The sequence below is a fragment of the Abramis brama genome (assembly GCF_963993115.1).
Source record: "Abramis brama genome assembly, chromosome: 6".
Lineage (NCBI taxonomy): Eukaryota > Metazoa > Chordata > Actinopteri > Cypriniformes > Leuciscidae > Abramis > Abramis brama.
In genome coordinates, this window is record NC_139968.1 from 38049798 (window position 1) to 38076630 (window position 26833).

At 36.7% G+C, this 26833-nt stretch overlaps 1 protein-coding gene across 2 annotated transcripts in view; it reads left to right on the forward strand.

The window, feature by feature from the left end:
• The first annotated feature begins 2951 nt into the window (after window positions 1–2951).
• The window catches only part of LOC311084866 (uncharacterized protein), an 89945-nt gene continuing 66063 nt past the window's right edge, over window positions 2952–26833 (forward strand). For both annotated transcript variants that reach the window (XR_014606639.1, XM_084117160.1), the window contains exons 1-2: window positions 2952–3662; window positions 3768–3863. The gene's annotated coding sequence lies outside the window, so the exon portion shown is untranslated. The remainder of the gene's footprint in view (window positions 3663–3767; window positions 3864–26833) is intronic.

Sequence of the window (26833 nt, forward strand, 5' to 3'; positions counted from 1 at the left end):
TTTGAGCTTTACTAGCGGTTAAACTCAATCCTGAACACAGTGTCTAATCTACTGTAATTTAAAAGCTTTCTGTTTCATGTAGGTCTATATATATTGGACATGGAGCTAATCTTGGAAAGGTGAATTTCAGGTTAATAACACTAGATAGCGCTCTAGTGCAGAATAAGTCAGGCAATTAATTAATTTTAATTGTCTCTTCACTTTATTCATACATTTCTTTACATATTATAAGCGTTTCCAACTCAATATTCATGTCAAGCCATTTCAAACAAGGGCTGTTTGTCTGTAGTGCAGTTTACAATGGGAAATGCATTATTATAGTGATTTTTACCTCTGTAAAAGTATGGTAATGTTTTATCAGACAGAAAGTGTCTGAACCGTCTAAAATTGAAGAGGTCATATTAAAATTATGAATACCCTGGTACATTATTATTTATTTATTTTACGCTCATTTACTTTTAAAATGTGGTGTACTTTAATATGACAAAATCATCATTCTTCCCTGTGTAAATATCACATTACAGGCGTCGTTTATTCTGTGAGAATATGATTCTTCCCCAGTTATGTTATAGTTTAATTTCTGAGGGTTTACATCTGCTGTGTTTGGGTTCCAGCTTTGATATTTACAACATTTGGATTGATATTGCAAAGCAAGGGTGATGAGCTCTGTATACAGATGTCTAGCTAAATTTTTCATTCACAAATGTAGAATTGTGAAATCATCTTCCAAATTTTTTTTTTAAATGAATTTAAACTGTATATAAAATCCTTAAAAGGGTGGTTCTTCAACTACATGCACTTTTGGCCTTGTGAACTTGAGGGGAAAAAAGGGTTCAAATCAAAATTGTCACAGTCTAACAGTTAAATATAACTAGTCTAGTTTAATGATCCATAAGAGAACGCACTTACATTATAAGACAAATTGGTGTTTTTTGACATATTTTCCGATCCGCACTGAACAAATGTAATTTCCATCACATGTAAATATTTGATTATTATTTAAAATGATTATGATATACATAATTTCTTAACAGTGTAAGACCACTTTCACACATAGTTTTACCAATTTATACCTATATTGCAATTATAATAGATTTGTGGATTAAGTAAATTAATTGTCATGAGGCCCAAACACAAAGCTTACATCCACCACAACCTGAAATATAATATTGCATTGTTAGATACATTTCAGAAAAATAACTACTTGTGTTATTACATTAAGTGGAACATTATCCCATAAACTATGCAGAATTTTTTAATGAGTGATTAGAATTTTGTACATATTTTTTAAAAAGTTAGGAGGTGGTGGAAATGACTGGGTGTTGTGGAAATGACAATGAATGGAAGTCCATGTAGAAAAACAGAAAACATTTATTTGAAACCCATTTAACATATCATTAGTCATTAGTCTGTTTGGTTCCATAACCAGATGAACAGTTACAGTCTTACTGTAAACAACTTTAACCACAAATAGTGAGACCTTTATCCAGTTGACCTCCGCAGCATCTTAAAAATAGATGAAAAGGCATTTCAACAAATATATATTTGAATAAATACATTAGCGTTGTACATTTCAATAAATAAAATATTCATATGTAGCCACTCAATCTATGAATTCTACCTTGTAAGCATAAATGTCATTTCCACCTCACCTTTGCCATTTCCACCCAAGAAGGTAATGTGGTGGAAATGACGGTAATGTGGTGGAAATGACGGTGGTGGAAATGATAATCCTACAGTATTTTGTAAAAAAATCCAAGCTAGTATTACAGATTAGCTATGAATTGGTAGCTAGCATTGCATGCATGCAAAAATACATCTATTTGTGTTAAAAAATCTAATTTATTTACAAACTCATTTATTGTTACGCCATGTTTGGAAATGACATACAATAAAAATATTTTCATTTCAAGCTAAATTTACCTTGAGTTTTCTTCTCCAAGTTGCTGAAGAAATTCAAAATCTCCTCCATGTCAGACATGTGCTGTGATGTCATTGTTCATCTCCATAGAAACTACCCAAACAATCTTTCAAAAAAACTCTTTAAAGGGACATTACAGCGTTGTGGTGGAAATGACGCAATACTGTGGGACAACTACATTTTGTATATAAAATCACATTAATAGTTGTCTGACCTTAAATACCTCAATTATGTTTTGATTCTTTTACTGATACTTTAGTCAGTCATAATAAAAAAAAAAATAGATAAATAATTTTTTTACACTTCTTTTTCATTATTGAAGATCAAAAGTCTGGGTGTGGGACAAGCACAAAACAGCAATATTTGCATGTATAATGATGTTTAAAAAGGTGAAAAAATCATCGTAGACTACCGGTAAAAATTTCCTAAAGTACTCTCATTGTAAATTTAACTATGAAAGTGTGAATTTTTCAAAATTAAGAGTTTTTTTATAAAATATGATCAAAGGACATGAAAGTGCCCGTAGTCTAAGAATTGCCCAAAAACTCTGAAAGGTCCTAAAGCACAAAAAATATATGATACCCTAAAACACTTCCCAACTGAGGTAAATAGCTGAAGAATGACTGAATTCTCCCCTTATGTCATGTTATAATTTCTTACCGTTTATCTATTTGAATTTGTTTATTTGAATGTTTCTTTTTCCTTTTATAAATCATCCTTATTTTTGTTACTAAGACTAGGCTACATATATATTTCCTGTTTGTATTAAGAGCTGCTCCCTCTGGCTATATCTTCTCTGTATCCTATTCTGAAGAAACAGATTTTATGCAGCCATGTTTGTTTGTAAATCTTGATATTTTCAATAAAGCAAAAAATAAATAAAATAAATAACAGTATATTATACCAGGCAGTATATTTCCGCCTTCCGACCAAAAAGGCAGTCATTTCCCGATGACGTTCAGGATAACATGGCAGCTTTGCAGTTTTTTTTATTTTTTTTTATTATTGAACAAAGATCACATCAGGGGATATGTATCACACACTAAAAATAGGATAATAAACTCAAGGTAAAGCAATAAAGCAGCAAAGTACATGTATGTAAGCAGGTCGTAAAGTAAACAAGCGTAACGCAACTTATATAAAAGCAAATTCGGGCTATCCAGTATGCAGCACTGCTAACATTGGCTATAACATTAGGCTACTAGCCTAACATGATAATTCATACATATAAATAACACTGCACAATTAAAGACAGACAAACAGATCCAACTAAAACCACGTTTTATTGAGTCAGCAGTTATATACAAACAATAAGGAAACCTTCAATACTTAAGGCTGTTGCAGTAGCGAACCAGCTCACCAATCTGGCTTTCTGCCTCTGTATGCGCGCGCACCCTGTAATGTTTGTAAACAGGAAACCCGTGTGAGCAACCGAGCCGTTCCTGGTGTTGTCTGTGTACCGTTCAGAGAGGAGCCGTACGTGTTTCACACACCAGATTCCGAAAACGTTTACTGAGAGGTTTTAATATAATGTAGTGTAATTTTCGATCAATTTCATTTATTTAAAAGCGAATGTTTATCATGTGTTCATCACATCTCGCTGCGTGCCGCCATGTTTGCGAGACGTCACGTGTACTCGCATCTCTGCAAAGAAAGTTATGGACTTCCGCATGAGTTGTAAATATGATTTAAATGGCATTATATTTCACGTTTCTTAGCAGAAGTTGGAAAGTATCACTTTGTGAGTTGGGCAAATTAACATTGAATCTAAAAAATAATATTGCACAGATGTAATTTGCAAGTACAAAGTGATCACATTTACTAATGACATGGAAAATTCCCACAGACTTGGAACGAATGAGGGATTGCAAAACTGGAAAAGCTGCAGATCTTCATCAGTCCCTCAGAAGTCTGGAGTTTGACGGCATCAGGATCCCTCAAGGTGAGATTTTGTTTGGTAAACGCCTTTTTGAGACATCTGGGATTGAACTTCATTTTTCCGAGACTGGTCTACTGCTTCAAAAATGTTTTTGTTTTAAATTGCTGCTTGAATTACGTTTGAATACTATTTTAATTATGCATTTTTTGTATCTTTTGGCGTTGTGAAGTGCAGAATTTGCTTAAATCATTTTAAACGATTCTGACGTAAATCCATTGAGAGCAATTCATGCAGATTTATGGACCGTTATCCAGTGGATATCAATAAATAAGTGGGCATTTAAAAAACAAGTAGGCCCTATTTAGCCCTATATAAATTTAATAGGCTCGCCAATCACGTGTTTGGTATTTTGTCGGCTGTTTAGAATTATAACCAATCCGATTCGTGAATTAATTGTTGTTTTGATTCGGTTCTTTTCAATGAATTGGTCAAACGGGTTAGCAGAATGGTTTGAATCGAATCACGATTCAGTCTGAATGATTCATTAAAGGGATAGTTCACCCAAAAATGAAAATTATGTTCATTTACTCACCCTTGTGTTGTTCCAAACCTGTATGAATTTCTTTCTTCTGCTAAACACAAAATATTTATTTTGAAGAATGTCGGTAACCAAACCGTTTCTGGTCCCCATTGACTTCCATACATATGCTGTGTTTGAAATCGCCCTCTATACTCTACTCTATACTCTATATTAGTCCACTTGCAATAGTGAATTAAAACGAGTGAGTGAATTTAGACACTGGGGGCCCTATTTTAACGATCTAAGTGCACACTGCAAGTGTCCAAATCCACTTTTGCTAGTTTAACGACGGGAAAAATGGTCGGCGCATCTGGCGCATGGTCTAATAGGGTTGTCCCTATTCTCTTAATGAGTAATGGGTGTGTTTTGGGCATAAAGTGCAATAAACCAATCAGAGTCTCATCTCCCATTCCCTTTAAAAGGGCAAATTCGCTATTTACATTGCTTCTCTAGCGAGAAAATGGATCTGCGGTTTTTTAGGCCAAAACATTTTTTGTCACATACAGCAAACAACTCCTCACTATCCGCTAGCTGCCTGTCCCCTGAACACACTGTAAAGAAACACGGTCTCTGTAAACAGCACAGACTCCACAAACAGCAAGAAAAACAAACTAGGCTAACCCGCACCACGAAACATAACAAACTGTTTCAGCCAATAACCAACAAGAATGATGTGGGGGTGGGGTTTGGGGGGTTAGTGCGCAGATAAGGAGGAGGGAGGGTCTAGCTAGCCTCCGTTTTGTTTGACAATACTTTGAATGTCAACAAGAACAGGGGCGTCGCACCCGTGGGGGATGTGGGTGTTTTAACTTTTCCCGGTGAGAGGGTTCAACACCCGCACTTTTTCCGCAGTTTTGCACAAACGCCTGACTACAGTCGCTCCTCCGTTTCCCTGGCTGCTCTGTGTCAGCGCTCGCTGCGGCTGCCTCCTCTCCCCCTCCCTCTCAAACATGACACCGGCTTTGAGTGTGACCGGCTGATGATTGGCTGTTCTGCCTTAAGTCCCGCCTCTCTTGGTGTGTTAAGGCTTGTTCGACTTCATGCAGCTCTGCGCAGATCGATCGGCGGCTGACTTAAAGCAGTGCATGCCGGTTAGAAATTTTGTCCGACTTGATACAGCGCCGACACCACGTGACTGTGCCGTATGCCATCAAAGTACCGCGAGAGCAATTCGAGAGTAGCCGGAGAACTCAGCCAGCGCAGCTTCTCAAGAGCGGCTGCACGAGGGCTGATGACGACACAGCTGTTTCACGATTGGCCGGATTCACTGCATGACAACGATCACGTGTGTTTCATGTTTATTCGAACACCTTTAGTTCCTCTAAAGCTCTCAAATCAGTTTTTTTATAACAGTAAACACTCTTTTCATGTAGTTGCGATGTTATATTGTGTCATGTTTATCAAATTAAAACTGATTAAAAAAAACGTAGACTCCACTTCATTGATAGTAGCTTATGTTGAACTTTATTCTTGTTCAAACAGACGCTGTATGAAGCAGTACATAAAGAATTGAATGAAAATGTCTCTGAAACATATTATTTGGCAAATATTGGATTTATTTCACTTCAGCACGGATGGGGAGGAGGGAGGGTCGAGCTAGCCTCTGATTTGTTTGACAATACTTCGAATGTCAACAAGAAGTGACGTCGCCCAACATCACATAGAGCAACTTTAAAACGCACAAGCAGACCATCTACGGGACAAAATGTATGTGTGTTGTGGACCCGCATATAGGCGCACATTACTAACGCACTCTTTTAAAAAAAAAAAAAGGTTGCCTTTAGACCAGTTTTCTGGTCTATTTCAATTGCCTCAAAATAGCAACGTGCCAACAATGCGCCTGGACACAATTTGAAGGATCCTTGGAAGAAGGCCTCCGTTTCTCGCCTGTTTTGAAGGATGCATCTGATGTATCCTTCGCGGCCTTCAATCACCCACAATCCAATGCACACATTCCAATACTCGAAAATAAACTGACGGAAAACGAGTCAGAGTTTATTATGAAATGTTAGACAAGAATAATGTTTTCGGACATGAAAGCATAGATGTTATCTTTTGTTTTGCTGTAAATTAATCACTAACACTAAACTGACAATAATATAAGCCACTGGGAGACCGTGGACGGTCAACATTCAATGTATTGCATTACTAAAAGCCAGTTCATATAAAGATTTGTAATACAAAGTATTTTCCTAAATTAAGTTTTAAGAGTATTTTCGTGTCGTGACCGTGTGGGCAGGAACATGTGTGATGAAGCAATGCGCTCTCTTTCTAGCGTTTTAATGCTGAGGAGGACACTACAAGCCTCAGAAGGACTGAACTAGGAGGGACACACCCTACATCAGTTGTACACTCGTTATTATGGTGCATTGTGGGATTGAATGAGTGCACTCAATGGGTGGTTCATAAACAGAGGCTGTGTCCTTCCTAGTTCAGTCCTTCTGAGGCTTGTAGACCAGTGTCCTCCTCAGCATTAAACGCTAGAATGAGATGGTCTAGTACGAGTGCTTGGCTTCATCACACATGTTCCCGGCCACACGGTCACAACACGAAAATACTCTTAAAACTTAATTTAGGAAAAATACTTATTACAAATCTTTATATGAACTGGCTTTTAATTAATGCAATACATTGAATGTACAGCCGTCTACGGTCTCCCAGTGGCTTATTTTATTGTCAGTTTAGTGTTAGTGATTAATTAACAGCAAAACAAAAGATAACATCTATGCTTTCATGTCCGAAAACATTATTCTTGTCTTACATTTCATAATAAACTCAGACAAGTGCCATATTTAAGGGTATAGGAGGCGATTTCGGACACAGCCATAGAATTTTTCCCCGTACTATGAGGCCTATGGGGGCCATCATCTGTTTGGTTACCCATATTCTTCAAAATAGCTTATTTTGTGTTCAGTAGAAGAAATTAATTCACACAGGTTTGGAACAACACAAGGATGAGTATGATGACAGAATTTCCATTTATTGGGTGAACTCCCTTTAATGTCTGACTGATCGTTTAGAGCAGCTTTTCACTCGTAACGTGAAAGTGAATCTTTCCAGACAGTCTTTTGAAACCAAACAAATGTTTTCAGTGATGAAGAAGGATTTAATAAGCTGAACTTATTTGTGAATGAATCTTAACTTGTAGATAGACAATTTTTAGACATGAACATTAAAAAATATACACAAAAATATTAAAAGTATTTTTGGCAAGAGTTAGTTAGATTCGAACTATAATTGATTTGCTGCTCTACTATGAGATATATTTATATTGCCCTATATCTGTTAACAGTAGAGATATTCTTGTAGAGGTAAACTCTAGTTTTGCACACTAGAGAGCGCTCGTCTATGACTCTCTAATAACAGGGGCTCAGAGTTTAGCTGGTTAGCATAGCCTTGTTAGGCCCTGCGGTTAGATACTGTAATTATACCATTTTGTAGGCAAACATCATCTTTCTATTGATGGTTATTAAATGGTAGTATTTTTTCCCCATTAATAGTGTAAAATAGATGTGTGTTTTTCCACTGTCTGCTGAAGGAAGTTTTAATATAGATCTATCAGTGAGTCACATGACATTATGATTGAGGCGGATGCAGTCTGTCATGCTACACTGCCAGTGGTTAAAAAAAAGCATCACTGTTTAAAAGAATGGCTGACTCAATTGCAATGCATTTTTTTTATTTACCTATTTTTAAAATGATTGTTTCTTTGACATTAACAGATCAACATAAGATGTGTGAACCTAGGTGTGATAACAAGATTAGTGGAAACTTCTCAGAAATAACTAAGTGTTGCTTGAGATGCAAATAACTAATTGAAACTAACACTTCTTATCTGTAGGATCACAGATCATGATATACAGTATATATATACAGAGAGATGCAAATGCTGCTGAATACATGCACATAGTAAATGATATTAATATTTCATATTCACACAGTAAGATCTCACAGAGAATATATTTAGAATAAACATTTTCCATTCCGTACTTTATTTTGCAGTAAACGCTATGTTTTGCATAAAGATTCACATGAACACACACACTATTCACAAGAACACATATTCTCACTATTCACACCTCAAGACGAGCAAACACTGATGCACATTAACCACAAACGCTTATTAATAAAGCACGTTCTCATGCTCTCAACAGATGAAACCACATTTTTTTCCAGATCTAAAGCTGAGGCCTTCTGTGGTTTGAGTCTGTTGAATGCAACACTGTAAAAACACACCAAAAACATCTGTTTGCTGCTAATATTTATAACAAAATTAAATGTGTACTGTTATTCTGCAGTTTCATGTATATCAATCATTGACTTTTGATCTGAATGCATTGAGAATGTGCTGTTAGCACATATAAAATGGCTGTTCAAAGTCAGCTGGGATTTCCTGACCACACACTGAGTAAAAAAAAAAAAAAAAAACCCTGTTCAAAATGAATACTTGTGAACAAACATCTGAGCCGTTCCCGTGTGAGATTTAACATCAGTCCCAGTAGGGCATCTTGTAAAGTGGAGGTTTTTACCATGTTATCTATGTAACTTTGCACTCTCCCCCAAATGTTGTGTTAAATTCAGTTAATGTATGATAAATGTCTGGTAAATGTGGATGAGTTGTGGGATTGTTGAGAATCCACACAAGGGTTTTAAGAGCTCAGAGGAAACTATAGACTCACAACCCTAAAGTAAATGTTCAAAGCTAGAAACTGTTGAATAAAATCCAGTTAATGTCCTATGATGCTTAACTATCTCTGTGATTCTTTGTGCTTTTAACCTTTACTATAACTGAAACACACATTACCATGCAGGATCACAATAATCAGAAAAAAAAAAAAAAAAAAAACCTTTTTGAGGAAAAGTAACATTGATGTTCAGAGTTTACATGCACTTAAGAAATTGGTTTATTGCAGCGTTATGAAACGCAGTGTAAGTGTCATGCTCTTAACCTTCATACAATGGCTGATATCAGTAATCAGCTTTAACCAAACCTTTGTGTTACTTTAGTTATCTCTACTCTCACACACATGCACTCTTCAGAAAACAGTAAGAATGCATGTAAGCATGAACACTGATTTTGAATCTTAAACAGCTTTGTTGCAATAATCTTTCTAGTGTGCATGAAAACCCTATTGATAAGAACATCAATAATGAGGAAAAAGCCTCACAGAGTGTTTAATTAACGTCTGGTGATGACACCTGCATATATCACCTCATCCTCCTGTTTAACACTCTGAAAGAAAACACACAGAACATACAAAGAGAACATTTATCAATATTCATAGAATACAATGGCAAGTTTAGTAAAAAAATTGCTAATAAGATCTAGAGGTGAAAGGCAGAAAAGAAGAGTATGATAGGGTTTTTCATAGTTTGTGCCTTTGTTTATGGTTATGGATTAATTTTTTTTTTTTTTTTTTTTTTTGTACTCAGTTTTTATTGTCTTGTTGGATAACAATATCAAAGAGGTATTGTGACAATACAGAGATACATAGCAATACATTCACCACCCTCCCTCCCACCCACCCACCCCTACCGCATGGGATACAACATAACTATTAGTGTAGCACAGTCAGTGTTATAGAACAGTCCATTTAGTGCCTTTCTAGTAAAATGTCCTGAACTCTGGCAATTCCATTGCTCCATGTTTGTATAGTCCGAGATGTAGCGCCGTTGATCTTGGCAGAAGAAAGTTCAAGAAAAAGAATCTCTAAAAAAGTATTCAGCCAATGCTTATGGGCTAAGTTGTGGGGTGGAACCCAAACTTGAACAATGATTTTCTTGGCTGCTGTAAGACCAGCTAGCCAAATTTTCCTAGATCTTTCATTCATGTCTTCAAGTTTAGAGTCATCATTGAGAAGGTGTAAAACAGGGTCCATAGGGAGCTGAATATCAATCAGATCAGACAATGATTGTAACACCTTGTTCTTGGTTATGGATTAATTAAGTCAGTGGCGGATTTAGGCATGGACAGCACAGGCACATACTAGGGCTGCTCGATTAGGGCAAAAATCATAATCATGATTATTTTGGTCAATATTTTTTTGACCAAATAATTTTATTGATTATTTTGGTGTTGCCTTTGGCTTGCTCAGTTGGGGATATTTAATTTAATTAATCAATCAACGATACTATTGATCAGCATTACCAAACGTGGACGTTCCACTAGAAACAAACATTGATGTATTATTTTAATTTATTACTGTGAAGCTGCTTTGATACAACCTATGTTGTGAAAAGCGCTATATAAATAAACTTGACTTGACTTGACAATATTACAATCACGAGTATGAATGGGCCAAATGACCAAAACTTTATATGAGTAATTTATTTAACGATAATGATATATATCAAGCATGTATTTGCTGGAAATGATATGATATGATAATAATATATTATATTTAAATTTTAGATACCAGGAAAATTTCACAATTCTATACCAAATTTCAATATTGAAAAAAACAAAAGCAAAGCACACAAAAAAGCAAAGTAGAAAAAATAGGACACATACAATAAATAAAAAAAATATGCAAATGAAAGATTTTCATGCAAGTATCAACAGGCTACTATACAAATTGGGAAAGGTACTGCAGTGGGTAGCAAAATGGCACCCAATTATGTTTGTTTGTACATGGGAGTTTTTGAAAACGACTTAATTCTAAATGAATCAAATTCTTTTTTTCCTAAGATTTTGCTTTACAAACGGTATATTGATAACATTTTTATGATTACTTAAGGCTACGTACGTCTGCAGAGTTGTTGATGTTTCTGAATTATCTTAACTCAAGGACTGAGCATGTGAATTTTACTATGGAATGCGATCCAGTAAGCATCAGTTTTCTTGATGTTAGAATATACATATGTGATGTGACGGGAAACTCCATACCGATCTGTATCGAAAACCAACGGATCGCAATACTATTTTAAGAGGCAATAGTTTCCATCCTAGACATCTAATTAAGAGTTTGCCTATTAGTCCATTTAAGCGTGTTCGCAGAGTTTGTAGCACAGAGGAATCCTAATCTCAACAATCCGCTGATTTAACGAAAAGATTTTTTAATCGTGGCTACCATAATGAATGGATCGATAATGCCAATTTAATGAGATATCTTCTCAGATATAGTGCTTACAAACTTAACATAATAATTATAAAAAGCAACTTTTTAATGTTCCCATTTGCACTACTAAGTACTCAGCTGATCCTAAATTATCAGGTGTTTTTAAGAATGGTCCGAAATTATTTTTTAAATGTCAAAACAACCTTTGTGATTTGCTTGTAAAATCTGAATTTCCTTCACTTGTAAAACAAGGTATTTCAACTCTCCTCCAGGCAATTACAGGTGTGGCAATTGTGTCCAGTGTGCCTTTACACATAAGTGCAATTCCTTTAGTCATCCACGCTCTGCCCGCAATATTCGATACCTGGTACCATTACCTGTGCTCAGAGCCGCCTTAACCTAATGCTAGACCACCCCCACCCCTTCCTCTCGATTTATGGAGTCTCATTTTAAGAAAGTGTAATATCTGTATTCTACGATTTTTGTGGGGTTTTTTTTGCAAAAAGATCAGCAAATTCATCTAGATTTAAGGCCTTTGCCCTCCTTGACTCAATACTTAGAACACCTAAATTGCTTAATCTTTCATCTGACATTGTGGACCTGAGATAAGTTTTCACCAGCTTTAGTGCATACATTATATTATACAATTAAATTATGCTTATTTTAAATGTATTGTGCAGGCTAGGTATAAACAATATAGGAAAAAACTTGATAATATAAGACGCTTCAAAACAGAGCGCACATCGTATGCGCATGCGTATGCGCATCACGGGTGCAGAATGATGTGCTCAAAGCAACATGGAGTCACAGTGTGCAGCGCTGCGCTGCACAAGTGCGCATTTAAAAGTTCACGGCACAAAGCGAAGAAAAGTGGAGCGCACAAATCCTAGTGTATATCTGTCCAACAGTTTATTGATAATTTGTTTCTTCAGTTTTAAATTCCAGTTATTGTGCGTTTGATGCCTATTCATAGTCCTTGTGCTGTGAACAGGCACACGGTAGCGAGTCATTTAAAAACAACAACAAACATAAAATACAAATACACAAAATAAAGTAATTTTATGCAAATCCACAGCCTTTTATCCAGTGGCGGAGCCAGAGGGGGGTCCGGGGTGGCACTGGACACCCCTGACATGCGATTGGCCACCCCGGGTGCCACCCCAAAATTTTATTTGCTACTGGCAGTTGCTGATGCTGATTAAAAAAAAAAAAAAAATTACGTTCGCCGGCAACGCGGCGCGCGCGCAGTTTTCAAACGGACGAGCAGAGGACGAGAGATAGTTGCAAGATACCGAACTTCACCGAATAAGAAAACATCATATTTGAAGTAAGTTTTTAAGGTTTAGCATCAGGGGGGTTTGCTCCGAATACATTCGGCCTAATACACGCATATACAGTAGGCTACCTTGCCGTGTGTAGCCTACGTTACAGTATACAAATGTTCTAGCTAATGTGAGGATAGGAGATCAAAACGCAGGCAAAGAAGAACAGAAACAAGCGATATCATAATGCGATCACTATAGGACTGTGAAGCTTTATGGGTGTAGGGTGTTGATGGACTCGAGCTGTGTTTTGATCATCATTAAATCTGATCTAGATGTAGTCTTTGATAAAAATGCGATTTTCTCAGCTTTTTGCTCATGTTGCTTTTTATGAAACTTGCCAACATTCAAGTGTTGATAAACAAGTAATAAAAACTCAGTAAGTGTTTTAGCGCAATTTTCTCACCTCATGGGATCACAACACTAAGAGATAGTAAATCTTTTCCTGGATTTTTTTTGTGCGTTCCCGAGATTAGACCTTCCTTAACATAATGCCGAAAACCCGAAGTCTCTAGGTGGTCTGGTTGAGGAGTAGATAGAAGTGCAAGATTGGTGCGCACAGACGCACAGAACAGAAATCACGAGTTAACCAGCGCAATTTGTCCGGTGGAAAATTGCGCTAAAAAGACGCACGAAGCTAGAATTTTTTTTTTTTTAAAGCACAGGGTCTGTTCTTTCTTATGTTCAGATATTCATACAACAAAATATTCTGGGGTGCCATGAAATTGTGAAAATTACCAAAAACACCATTTTTTTTTTTTTATACTGGAAAGTAGGGATGTCCCGATCCGATCACGTGATCGGAAATCGGGCCCGATCACGTGGTTTCAGACTCGATCGGAATCGGACGTTACCTCCCGATCAGGACTCGGATATATATGTATATATATTCTTATTATTATTTTATATTCTTATTATTATTTATCATCTATAATTATGCTGGCACAGATTTACGCCGGTTTCACACTGCACGCGTTAGCAGAGCATAAGCAGCGCAGGAGCAGTGCATATGGTGAGCAGGAGCAGGACACGCGCGTTTTCCTTTCACACTGGCAGCGTTTGTCACGCGCGGCTGAACCGCGGGTTGTGTACAGACAGAGTAGCCTACTCTATAATGGATAAGTTGGCATTGCTTTATTTCGTTTTCAAATACATTTAAGAGAAAATACTTGTCAAGAAGCTTATTTTATTAATAATTTCATAAATATAACTGTTCATCTTTGTTTTTATTGTTCTGGCAACAAGTTTGTTTTTGGACATTTGTTTTCTTTTTAAATTGATGTTGGTCATTTGATCGACTGTTTAAAACACAATAGATATCATCAATGCACTTTTTGGATAAAACTGCGGTGTATTTTGGCCATGATCAATGCATATCACTTTAATTCAGCGTAAGCGGCGCAGCAAAAATAGACTCTGCGCCGAAACGATCACGGCACTCCTGCTTCTGCTCCTGCTACGCGCTGCCGCGCCGCCTCTGCGTGCGGTGTGAATGCTCTAATCTGTTAACATGGGCGCCGAAAAAAATACGCGCTGCACGCTCTGCTAACGCGTGCAGTGTGAAACCGGCGAGTGCAGTTCCTAAAAGCACATTACTGGCTTTGCAAACACTGTGGCACTTTTATTTTTTATTTGTTTACATGCCTGCCGGGTATTTTAAGTTGAGGTGCTATTTGTTTAAATATTAGACTTTTTTTATATTTACTGTTGCACTAAAGTCCAAAAGTGAAGAATTTATGTTATTTATTACTTGATTGTTCAAGCTACCTCACAGAAGTGCTCTGTTTGTTAACAGAGTTGTTGAATGTTAAAATAAGGTGAATTAAATAAAAAATAAGGAACATCCTGGATCTGTTTTTTGCTCTTCTTTATTCTTTTTTTTAATGTATTATAGAAGTATCGGATCGGGACTCGGTATCGGTAGATACTCAAAATCAAATGACTCGGACTCGAGGGCAAAAAAACCTGATCGGGACATCCCTACTGGAAAGAGTTAAGATAAAAATATTTTTAATAAGCACAAACATAGTCCAGTCATTTTATGAAAAAAGGTTTAACAAATTGCAACAGAAGCAAACTCAAATCATTTTGTATCCTCAATATGTCCTGAGTAAGGAAAAAAAGTCCAGAAGAATCCCATTAGGGGAAAGTTTTGAAAACTGTTTCTGGGGATTCACTTTTTATTTTACCTACCTTTAGTCTTCAGCATTTTCCTTAACATTGTCTCCTGTTCTTCCCTCAGACTCGTCCCCCAGAAACAGTCCCACAGACCCAGCCCCAAACCCAATCTCTTAATAATTAATAAAGGCTGGTTTCTAAAGTACTTCTTCCTGCCTCTATGTATTAATGTTCATGGGTAGCCGTAATGGGTTCCATTCAGACCTTAACATTAAGTATTTTACTGTTATATGTCAACAAGATTCAACAAGACATTTTCTCCTGGCTATATCCAATGTTTAGACCTGTTGTGGTATTTATGCAAATTATCACATACATAATTAGATTATGCACCATTTGTCCATGTTAACAACCAATTTAAAAAAAAACTTGTAATACATTTTTTGTTTGTCTTGATGCAAGTAATCAACTCAGTAATTTTCATGGTGATATCTAAAGGTTACAATTTTTACCCTATTCACGTAAGAAAAAGAATGAATAGGCGTATGAATAGGCTATATTTGGGTCTTTTTCAGAATGGGATTCTTCAGGACTTGTTTTTCCTTACTCAGGACATATTGAGGATACAAAATCAGTTGAGTTTGCTTCTGTTGCAATTTGTTCAAGGTTGACCCCCATTTTGGCTTAAAATGACTGGACTAACAGGCAGATCAGACCCCAGCCCTTGCATCATCACCGGCTAGTCAGAGTCAGTGTGGTCAGACTTCAGAACCAGCAACAGCTCAGGGCATCTACCAGACACAGGCAGTCAATCACATACCAAATTCAGGAATTTAAGTTGAGAAGATTTTGCCAGATTAAAAGGATAGTTCACCAAAAAATGAACACAAAAAAATAATTATAAATTAAATAATTATAATTAGAAAGATGTTCAACACTTATAGACACAAACAGAGTGACCCAATTCCTTCCATAAGCTTTTCCACTGTCTGTCTGTCTGTGTGTGTGTGTGTGTGTGTGTGTACTGTGTACCCCCGCAAGTAGCAGTGGCCACCCCCTGGCCACCCCATGTATAAAACTCTAGTTCCGCCACTGCTTTTATCTACAGATCATGCATTATAATGTGAATATATCATATTGGAGAGAGTTTTACCGTGCATCCTGCTGTAACCGGACGAGGCACGCGCGCTGTTTGAATACTGAATGGAGAATGATTGACAGCCGCAGAGGAGGGAAAACGAGTTTCCATATACTTTAATTTAATGACGTAAATAGACTTCTGTCCCTCACATTAAGCTATGGAATGGCTTCAGATGACTTTGTGAAATTATAATGGACCACCCAAGTCACCCACCTGACGTGAAAAAGAGGCGCAGAAAAGCGAGCTGTTTGCATCCCTTAAATAAAAATACTCAGCACCATGAGTTTGTTGATCATATATTTTATCCTTTTTCAAACTGCCACAAACTAACAAACGGCCAGGTTCTAACGTTACACTTCTGTAATGCATTTAATACAAATACAACATATTAACAACTTTACTCACCTCTAGCCTATATTTCCTTCTTTGCTTGAACTAGGCTATAATATTCGCGCAAAACTTCCACCAACTTCTGAATAGAAAAAAACCCTGCAGATCCGATTTAAGCAGTCTTACATTTGTACATTTGCACCCCCCTGGCCCCCCTCTGGAACCGCCACTGCTAGGGGGCCAGTGCCCCTGTGACAACAAGCTTGGACCCCCTTGTGGCCCCCCTAAATGTGGAGTGTGAAATAATTTTTACAAAACAATTTTTTGCTATCGTTGTTTTTCACATCCGTTATTAGACAGTGGCAACACGGAACACAAATGTAAGAGGGACTGCTTAAATCGGATCTGCAGGGTTTTTTTCTATTCAGAAGTTGGTGGAAGTTTTGCGCGAATATTATAGCCTAGTTCAAGCAAAGAAGGAAAAAGCCCAGGCTGGGCTTCAGCCCAGGTAAGCCCGTACATTAATGCGGCCTTGCCTGTGCTTCTACTTATGTGATTTATCTCATTCGTTGCCCTCGTGGTCTTGCGTATGTTGGTAAAACGTCTACTCTAGATCATTGCGATCATCTGACTGCAGTAGATGTGAAAAATATGTATAAAAATGATGTTATTTAAGCCAGCGCAAATACCTGTTTACATCCTGTTTTCGGTCGAAGTCCAAAGTAGTCGATTGTCGAGTTCACGCGCATAGGTTTAGTTACCTATGATCACGTGCGTGTACTCGACAATCGACTACTTTGGACTTCGACCGAAAACAGGATGTAAACACAGGTATGAGCGCTGGCTTAAATAACATCATTTTTATTCATATCTTTCACATCTACTGCAGTCAGATTCACTCGTGTTCACTCTGAAGGAATCACTTACATTTTCTGTGCACTTGTAATGACACATCAAGGATGTTAAGAGGCTAAAAGCAGGTTTAAAACGTGCCCCACTGAAGTCAACAGGGTGCAAATTTTAAAAAGAGGATAACACGGTGTAGGCAACACCGATTTTTGTGTTGTTCTCTGTACTGACAGCACTCCAAATTTACAAAAAAAAAAAAATGAGCTCAATGTTAAATTTTTGTGTTGTTCTCTGTACTGACAGCACTCCAAATTTACAAAAAAAAAAAAAATGAGCTCAATGTTAAAATTGACCGGAGTTCTCCTTTAAGTTGTTTGTATAAATGTTTTTATTTTTATTACATTTTTTTCCTCACTATTATATTTGTTGTTGTTTTTTTTAATATTATCTTTTTTTTTTTTTTTTTGGTATTATTGGTCACATGTGTTACCTATTATTGTCAATTACTTGTATTATTGGTCACTTTTTTGTGTGTGGGCCCGATTTAGGTGATTACCTGTTTCTACTTAAAGTTCACTTTGCTCTACATTTGCATTGTACCTGATGAAGACCTGATGGTCGAAACGTTGTGCTTTAAATACATTTATCTGGAGTAGCATTGCAAGCTTGCAGACTTCACTTTTCTTTTCTTTTTTGTTTGTTACTTTGATGTCCTGAGGGTTGTTCCATAAAACAAGATTAGAATACAAGCCAGGCTTATTTTGGTTAGTCAGACTTATTTTTGGTGGATTCTGTTTCATAAAGCAAACTTAAAATAGTTCAAACTCAGTTACCCTGGCAACTTATGATGGGAAACTAGTGTGTGTGTGTGTGTGTGTGTATGTATGTATGTATGTATGTATGCATGCATGTGTATATATATATATATATATATATATATATATATATATATATATATATATATAAAATGTACTTTATTATGTCTTTCAGTTCGAACACATTTAACACAATTATACAAATAGACAGTTCCTTTAAAGACATATTTTCCCCCAATAAATATTCCTTATTTTTCCTTCTACTTTTTTCTTTTGTGATAATACCCACCAACACATACATATGATTTAAGGGGAAAAAGACAAAAAACAATAAATAAATATTGATAAAAATTTAACATTGACATATTTATATCAAACTCTTATAATGACACATAATTCCTAATAGTTATTCAAGTAATATTATTATGACCGCCGCTAGCGTAGCTAGCGAAAGCGGTCATATAGGGATTGTCAAAGTTTTTTTTTTTTTTTTTTTTTGTCAATCTACTGAATTTTCCGTCAACGATACCAGGGACACCGAAACACCGGGGAACATGAAATTTGGTGGGCATGTAGCCCCACTAGACTTTTACGGAAAAATTTAGTTTGGTCCCCGGGGGCCACTTTATTTTTGTGGAAAGCCAGTGCAGGCCTGAGCGGCGGTCATATTTTGTACCGCTGTGCGGTACATCTAGTTTAAATATCAAATATTTATTAAATAAATAAATAAAATAAAAAATAACTAGAAAATATAGCTGCGAGCAGCGATTGCGGGCCCAAGCCGGTGACACCGCCACCCTGGTGCCTTTAGTTACTCTGAAACTTATATATATATATATATATCAGACAAGTAATATTCTTTGTCTTGTCACTTAAAAAAAAAAAAAAATATATATATATATATATATATATATATATATATATATATATATATATATATATATATATATATATATATATTCTTTTTTCCCCTATTTTTAATATATATATATTCTTTTTTCCCCTATTTTTAATATATATATATATATATATATATAAATATATATATATAAATATATATATATATATATATATATATATATATATATATATATATATATATATATACATATATATATAATTACCTTTTTTTGGATGCTAAACTATTGTTTATTATATGCTTTGTACTTCACTTACGTTCCAATATCGAAGGGAAAAATTATCCTCTTCACATGCGCAAAAATGTGCTTGGAAAATTCACAGTGGAGCGGTGCTTACTGTGAATGTACGAATTGTACTACTGACTATTTAGAGCAGTGTAATCTTTATATGTTAGGTTGACCATTTTATTATTATATTTTATTAAGTCTATAATGAACAGGCTGCAATGTCAAGATTGTAATGCTGGAGTGTGTGTGTGTGTGTGTGTGTGTGTGTGTGTGTTCATGTTTTTCTGTCCCGGTGGGGACTTTAACCTGAATGCACACAGACTCATGGGGACTCGTGTCACAGTGGGGACCTAAATAGAGGTCCCCATGGGTAAACAAGCTTCATACAGAATGAGTTTTTTTGGAAATGTAAAAATGCAGAAAGTTTTCTGTGATGGGTAGGTTTAGGGGTAGGGTTAGTGTAAGGAGATAAAATATACAGTTTGTACAGTATAAAAATCATTAAATCTATGGAGAGTCCCCACAAAGATAGTAAACCGTGTGTGTGTGGGTGGGTGTGTGTGTGTGGCGTGGGCGCGATTGAACAGTGGACACATAAAAACATACTCCGTCATTATACAGGACGACATTCAAACTGCAAAGTGTTAACTTATATCTGTGTACAGTCGCAATAAAACACAACATTCTGCTTTTGTAAAATAATTTCAAGCAATCCACCCCCGAAAGGCGCTAATTTTAAAATTAAACTAAAATGCTCATGGCTGCACGGGCATTCATAACGGTGCGCATCCACGGCGAGGAACGAGCAGAACAGAGTGAATGTTTTTCAGTTAATTCCTACTTCCATAGGAATTCATTTGAAACGCTCGCTCAACCACTATCAATGTCAGTGCGGACGAACATATTTTACTTTCGTTTTTAAGTTGGCGATTCAAAAGCCCCCAGCGGTGTCACACGTCGATTAACCGGTGGTAAAATATTCTCACCGTCACATACCTAGTATATTTTTATGTAGATACAATAGGCCTACCTGATTTTGAACACAAGAGGGCAGTATAGCCCTATGTATGACTTGACTTTTATGGGACTAAATAGTACAATTACTATTTTTAAACTTATAAATATTTATTAAATTGAAAAAAAAAAAGAATAAAATGGGTTTAGTTGTGATATTTTTGTACTTTTATATAGAAATAAATGGTGTTTAATTACATTTTTAGAAGATGAGGCTTTAAGGGTTACTTTACTTTAGTCCTCACTATAGCAAAACCGTTTGAGATGTTTAATATCCGTTCACAATTTAGCATCTTTAATGTATCTTTATCATTTTGAAAAAGCTTGGTGTGAATAAAATAAACCAGTTAGGAAGAGTAGCTAAAAACTCAATGTCTGAAATATCCAAAAAATCCACATTCAAACCAAAATATCTGAATTCCTTTTGCTCTGAGCTAATAACTGTAAATTAGAAAGTTGTCTGACTCGATGAGCCCAATATATATACTGATTTTTGGAACTGTTGGTAAAACTAACCCCCCCACTTTTGTCAAAACCATGTTGAAAGTGATACACTTCCTGCTGCCAGTTGGTGGCGCTATAACTTTGGCTCACAATAGTTACATCCATCTGATCGGCCTCTTACCACGAACACACTGGTGAAGTTTCATGAAGATCAGTTAATGTATGCAGAAGTTATACCACTTCGTGTTTCTCTTTTCTCGCCATAATTTCGTTTCCTCGCCACGGCCAAACCGTTCGAGATATCAAAAATCCGTCCGCAATTTAGAATCCTCAATGTCTTGACTTCATGCAAACCGAGTTTGGTGGGGATTGGATGAATTCTCTAGGAGGAGTACTTCGCATTCCACAGCAAGCGTTTTCCAAACAACCCATAATAGCCGACTTCCTGTTGGGCTGGCGTAAAACTTGACTGGGGGAAAGTTGTTCGGCCCGATGAGATCTATATGTGTACCGAGTTTCATATTAATTCATGCAAGCGTGTTTGATCTATGGACCAAGTTTTGGGACCCCTTTCAAGGGGGCGCTGTTGAGCCCCCCTGCCACGCCCGGGTACCAGCTTCAGCCCGTCCCTGATGGCAGGGGGTTCTGACTTGTGTGCAAAGTTTCAAGAGTTTTTGAGCATGTTAAGGACCCCAAAAGCCCCTGAAACCTTGATTAACAATATAAAAGCAATAGTCAAATCCCCCCTCCCCTCACACACACAGAGACACAGAGAAGAGGGAGAGAAAATTCTTCAGAAAATCCACATTCAAACCAAAATATCTCTCTTCCTGTTGGTCGGAGATAGATCATGTAAATTAGAAAGTTGTCCGTCTTGATGAGAACAATACACATACCAAGTTTTGTTGCTGTTGATAAAACTAACCCCCCCACTTATGATTAAAGGTGGCGCTAGTGAGCCCCTCACCACGCCCGTTTCTGAAACTTTGCACATGTCTACTGGATAATAAATGTGATGTGTCTGTCGAGTTTCATGCATTTTCAAGCATGTGAAGAGTCTCAAAAGCATCCGAAAAGAATATTAAAGTTTGATGCGTTGCCACGGCAACAGTATCTAAGATATCAATAATCCTTTCACAGGTCTACATCTGCCGTGTGTCTACATTATACACATAAAGTTTGAAGCAAATCGGGTAAAAATAAGAGGGTGATTTCAAAGCATTTTGAAAGTGACACACTTCCTGTTGCCAGTTGGTGGCGCTATAACTTTGACTCACAAATGTCACATCCATGTGATCGGCCTCTTACAACTAACACACTGCTGAAGTTTCATCAAGATCAGTTAATGTATGCAGAAGTTATAACACACTTCCTGTTTGAATTATTCGCCATAAATTCGTTTCCTCGCCACGGCCAAACCGTTCGAGATATCAAAAATCTGTTCGCAAGAATTCATCCTCAATGTCTTGACTTCATTCACACCGAGTTTGGCGGCGATCGGATGAATTCCCTAGGAGGAGTATTTCACATTCCATTGTATGCGTTTTCCAAACAACGTATAATAACCGACTTCCTGTTGGGCTTTTGTAAAACTCAGAGCACGAAAGTTGTGCGGCCCGATGAGATCTATATGTGTACTGAGTTTCATATTATTACATGCAAGCGTGTTTGATATATGGACCAAGATTTCGGACCCCATTCCAGGGGGCGCTGTCGAGCCCCCCTGCCACGCCCAGGTACCAGCTTCAGTCCGGCCCTGATGGCCGCGGGTTCTGACCTGTGTGCAAAGTTTCAAGAGTTTTTGAGCATGTTAAGGGCCCCAAAAGTGGCAAAAAGGCAAAAAAAAAAAAAAAAAAAAAAAAAAAAATAATCCTTACGAAAACAATAGGGCCTTCGCCCTTTCAGGGCTTGGGCCCTAATAAAAGGGAGGGTTATATAAAAATGTAGTTAATGTAGACTAATATATATTCCTTTATTTTATGGAATATTCTTTGATTTCAGAGTTGCACATATCTTTTCAAAATGTATACATTTGCTCTTAATTTCATGTTATCCTCTCCATAATGTACTTTAGAAACTAAATCTAACCACTCATTTAAAACTGGGGATTCTTGCTTTCTTCAAAAAATTATTGCATTAAAAGCTGTAATTCTCAGCATCCTAAATAAGTATACATCATCTTTATTAAGTAGCATAGGTCCTATACCCAAAACTATATTTTGTATCTTTATATATTTAGTTTCTTAAAAAAATCTTCCCTGAATTAGGCTACTTCTGTTCAATTTTTTATTAGAAGTATAAAATATATGAGTGTAATGAGCTAGAAGTTCACTGCAACTCATCCAACATCCTAAAGATAAATTATTATAATTAGAAGATATTTCTGGTGTTATAAAATATCGCATATTAATTTGCCAAGCAAAATGTATATTTTAGTCAGAATTATTGCGCTCCTATTTGGCACGCAGCAGCGCTCATTCAATATGAAGATTAGCAGTAAAATGGATACATTTGCACGACTTTCTAACATTTACAGATGGAGAATATAACTGTAAAATGTAAGTTTTGCACTGAGGGAAAAAAAACATGTCACAAACACATAAAACAGCACACAATATACGCTGTTTGATAATGGATCGATTTGATCCACGATCGACCTTTAGGGCTGCTTCAGAAACGCGTGCACACGCAATTATCTAGACTAGATAAACCTGGATCAAATTAGTGAGATTGCGTGAACTTCAATTACCTTTTATGGAACCACTTTAGCCCCAACTTATTTGTTAGGCTCATTCTAGTCCGGTTTAATCCCCGTTTTTCTAAGCGTCTTTTATGGAACAACCCTCTGCACCTGAGCCTAATCTGGGGGTTTGGGATGTGCACACCAGTTTTGTATTTTTGATACTATACAAATTGAATAATCAAATGTAAAATAAAACGGCATAGGCTTCACTATAAGAATAAAACTTTTTTTAAATTCCTATTAAAACTACTAAAATCATTCAGTCAAGAGCAGTAAGTGATTTCCTCTCTTTCGTTGTTTGATTAACATTATTGACATGGGCGTCAGTAGGTTTATTATTAGGCTCCTGTCACTAAGACAAAATGCATGGATCCAATATATTGAAATACATTGTAGCGTTTATACGCCCGCGTAAATATAATTAATTATTATTCATAATGGATTATGATCAATAATTAATAATTTAATAATTTTCATAATTTACTGTAGCAGAATCAATATAATTTTATCATTTCATCCAATGAACAAAGCATAAACAATTATTAACTCTAGTAATTATATTATTAACTCTATTAACTATAATATCTTCCTGGCCAAGAAAGAATAATCCCCAGCTAACAGTAAAGAAATAAATCAAGGGTAAAAGCATAGGTAACTTAGATCGCAGTTCAAGGCAATAAATTCGTAAGCACACTACACAAGTAATAGGCTACTTCTCTTTTCAAATCCAAACAATACTTTATTGATTATATACTAACACATAAAACTAATATCTAACACAAACACACACACACGCATACACACACATTCATACAAGTTTCCGAAAGAAAGAAAGAAAGAAAGAGTTTGGAAAGAAAGAGTTTAAGAGTGAGATGATGAAATCTCAAGATTCTATGCACTTATAACACATAATCTGAACGAACCATCAATAATTAATTTCACCCTTCGTTTCTTAGGTGGGTTACTAAATCTGTATCAAATACACCAGTTCAGTTCAGAGTCTGGAGGCAGTACTTGCTTGTTTGCGTTCCTTTTTTTCTCTTGGGATTCCCTTTTTGCTAGTTGTGTTCGTAAGATAGCATTGATATGAAACAGTACACACTTTCATTCACACATAATATCTAACGATTTCATGACTTGTATGGGATCTAAACAAGTATAGACACATATAGGTTGTAGACAACAAAGAATTATGTAGTTGAACGATGTTTGATTATAGGCCAGTCAAGAATTGTTCTGGGATGGGTTTTATGGATTTTGATATGTAAAGTCCCTTGGTGTGTAAAGTTTATGGGGTTTAAGACATTCCAATCTGAGGTCATGGATATTTCCTGCTGAAATCTGTTTTGTTCATCTCTCGTGGGACCTTTCTGAATGTCTCTGTCATTCTCTTAACCAATCAGTGTTCGGCAACAAATCTAGCATTGACCAGTTATTTCGTTAGTGGGGCTCATCCCTTTGAAGTGGGGCTCTTTTAAATAGCCAGACTGGTGGCGCCGGGACCCGATGGCAAGATTGATGACGATGATGAGAAGTTCTGAACAAATCTTCCCCCTTCATTTGGCGAGAAGCGGAAAGTTTGAATTAATCTTCTGGAAGAAGATAAGTTTGTGTTTGGTTCATCCTCGCAGTCGCTACAACATAAAATTTTCTCCCAACGGTTTACGTTTAATGATGATAAGTTCGGGCCTTTGAGGAGTGAAAGTGCACCACTGGAAATGATCAAAATGGGACACAATCATTTTATTTTATTTATCATATTTTCATAATTGTTTGAAGTCGAAATCGAAACTCAATTTCCATTAATCACACAACCCTAGTGCACGCAAACAAAACATTTTTATGGTAATTTGTGCAGTAGGATTTCTATTGCACATTTGCGTGGTATGTTGAAGATATCATGATATCACCATGTTGGTCAGTTAGCCTTATCGGCAGAGGTGTAAAGTCCAGGTTCAGAAAGTAAAAGTCCTCCCCAGTATTTTGTTCCAATCACCTGGATTTGCTAATTAGCACAGTTTTTCAGCCAGGAGATAATTAGTGAGAACTAATTAGTGAAATCAGCTGGCTGAGTTCATGGGTGGAATAAACATGGCAGGACTTTTACTTTCTGACCCCTGGACTTTACACCTCTGCTTATCGGAGTGGACGCCAAGATTATTTTTTGTGAGCTAGATGGGCTACTAGGAGGTGGAGATCCCCACTGACCTGGCCCTGTATTTTCTTATTGACTTTCTGGGCTCCAACCTTTGGCCAGTGGGTGTGTCGGCCCAGAACGGGCGCAGGATAATTGGGCCGATTTTGGGCCCAATTCTCCCCTTTTGACAATCCTAGTTAAAGTCCAAATTATCTTGATGGTTTTACAGTTGATCTTATCAGACTTTCCTGTGGTGTGAGGTGTGTTAAGAGTGGTTTAATCTACTTGAAAGAACGTCGGGGCTTCACCAATTCTCAAATCTTAAATATCCAACATGTTCAATATATTTATATTTACAATCATAAATCCTGTTGCGTGGGGGGAACCCCGAGGACAAACCCAGCAAACACAGACCATTCCCCTAACGCAAGTATTTTGTTCCCGTTTGGTTAATAGAACCTAATAATAACATTCTAGGAAAGTTCTCTTTGGGTTTTGTAACGGGGTTCAGAGAAGGAGGTGGGAACCGGCGAATGTTCAAACACTTTAATATCCCAATAAACCTACAGCAAAATCAAAGTAAAAGGGGCATCCCCTCTCGGACGACTGCCACACACATACACAAAACGCAATGTAAAGTCCAGGCCTGATCCAGAATCTGGAGCATAAAAGGAGTAGTGGTGACAATGAAGGAAGAGAGAGGACCAGGCCGTATATATATATATATATATAGATTTATAATAAGCATCTCCTCCCAGCAATGTTCTCATGTCCCTCAGCCTCGTCCTGCTTGCCACAGTTTTTTTTTTTTTTTTTTTTTTTTTTTTTGCAACCATAAAATAACGTCCCAGAACGTTGCAGGGTAGTTATTTATTAATAAACCTAAAAATTACTTATACTGAATGTTCCCTAATGGTTATTACTTGTATGTGAACTAAAAACGTTGAAGATGTTTTTGTGTAATGACCTATACAGAGCTCTGAAATTAGTTTAAAGGTGCCTAATGTCCACCAAAAAATCAATTCATACTCCACATTCCATACCAGATGGGGGCAGTATACCTCCAGAAAGTGAGTTGGTCTACTCTAGAGTAACAACCGAGAAACGGCATAGTCTCTATGCTCCTAGGGAAAACTAGTTGTGAAACTAGGGACAACATCTATTTAGAGTGTTACGTATGCTGCCCGCCTGATGCTAATTTAGCAGCATATATCAAGTTTGATTTTCGTTAGCAATACCTCTTCTAGCTAAGTTATCATTAGTCACCAAAAAACATTCGGTCTCATTACACCTTGCATTGTTTTCCATTACGTTTCGTGCGTCCATTTGGGGTT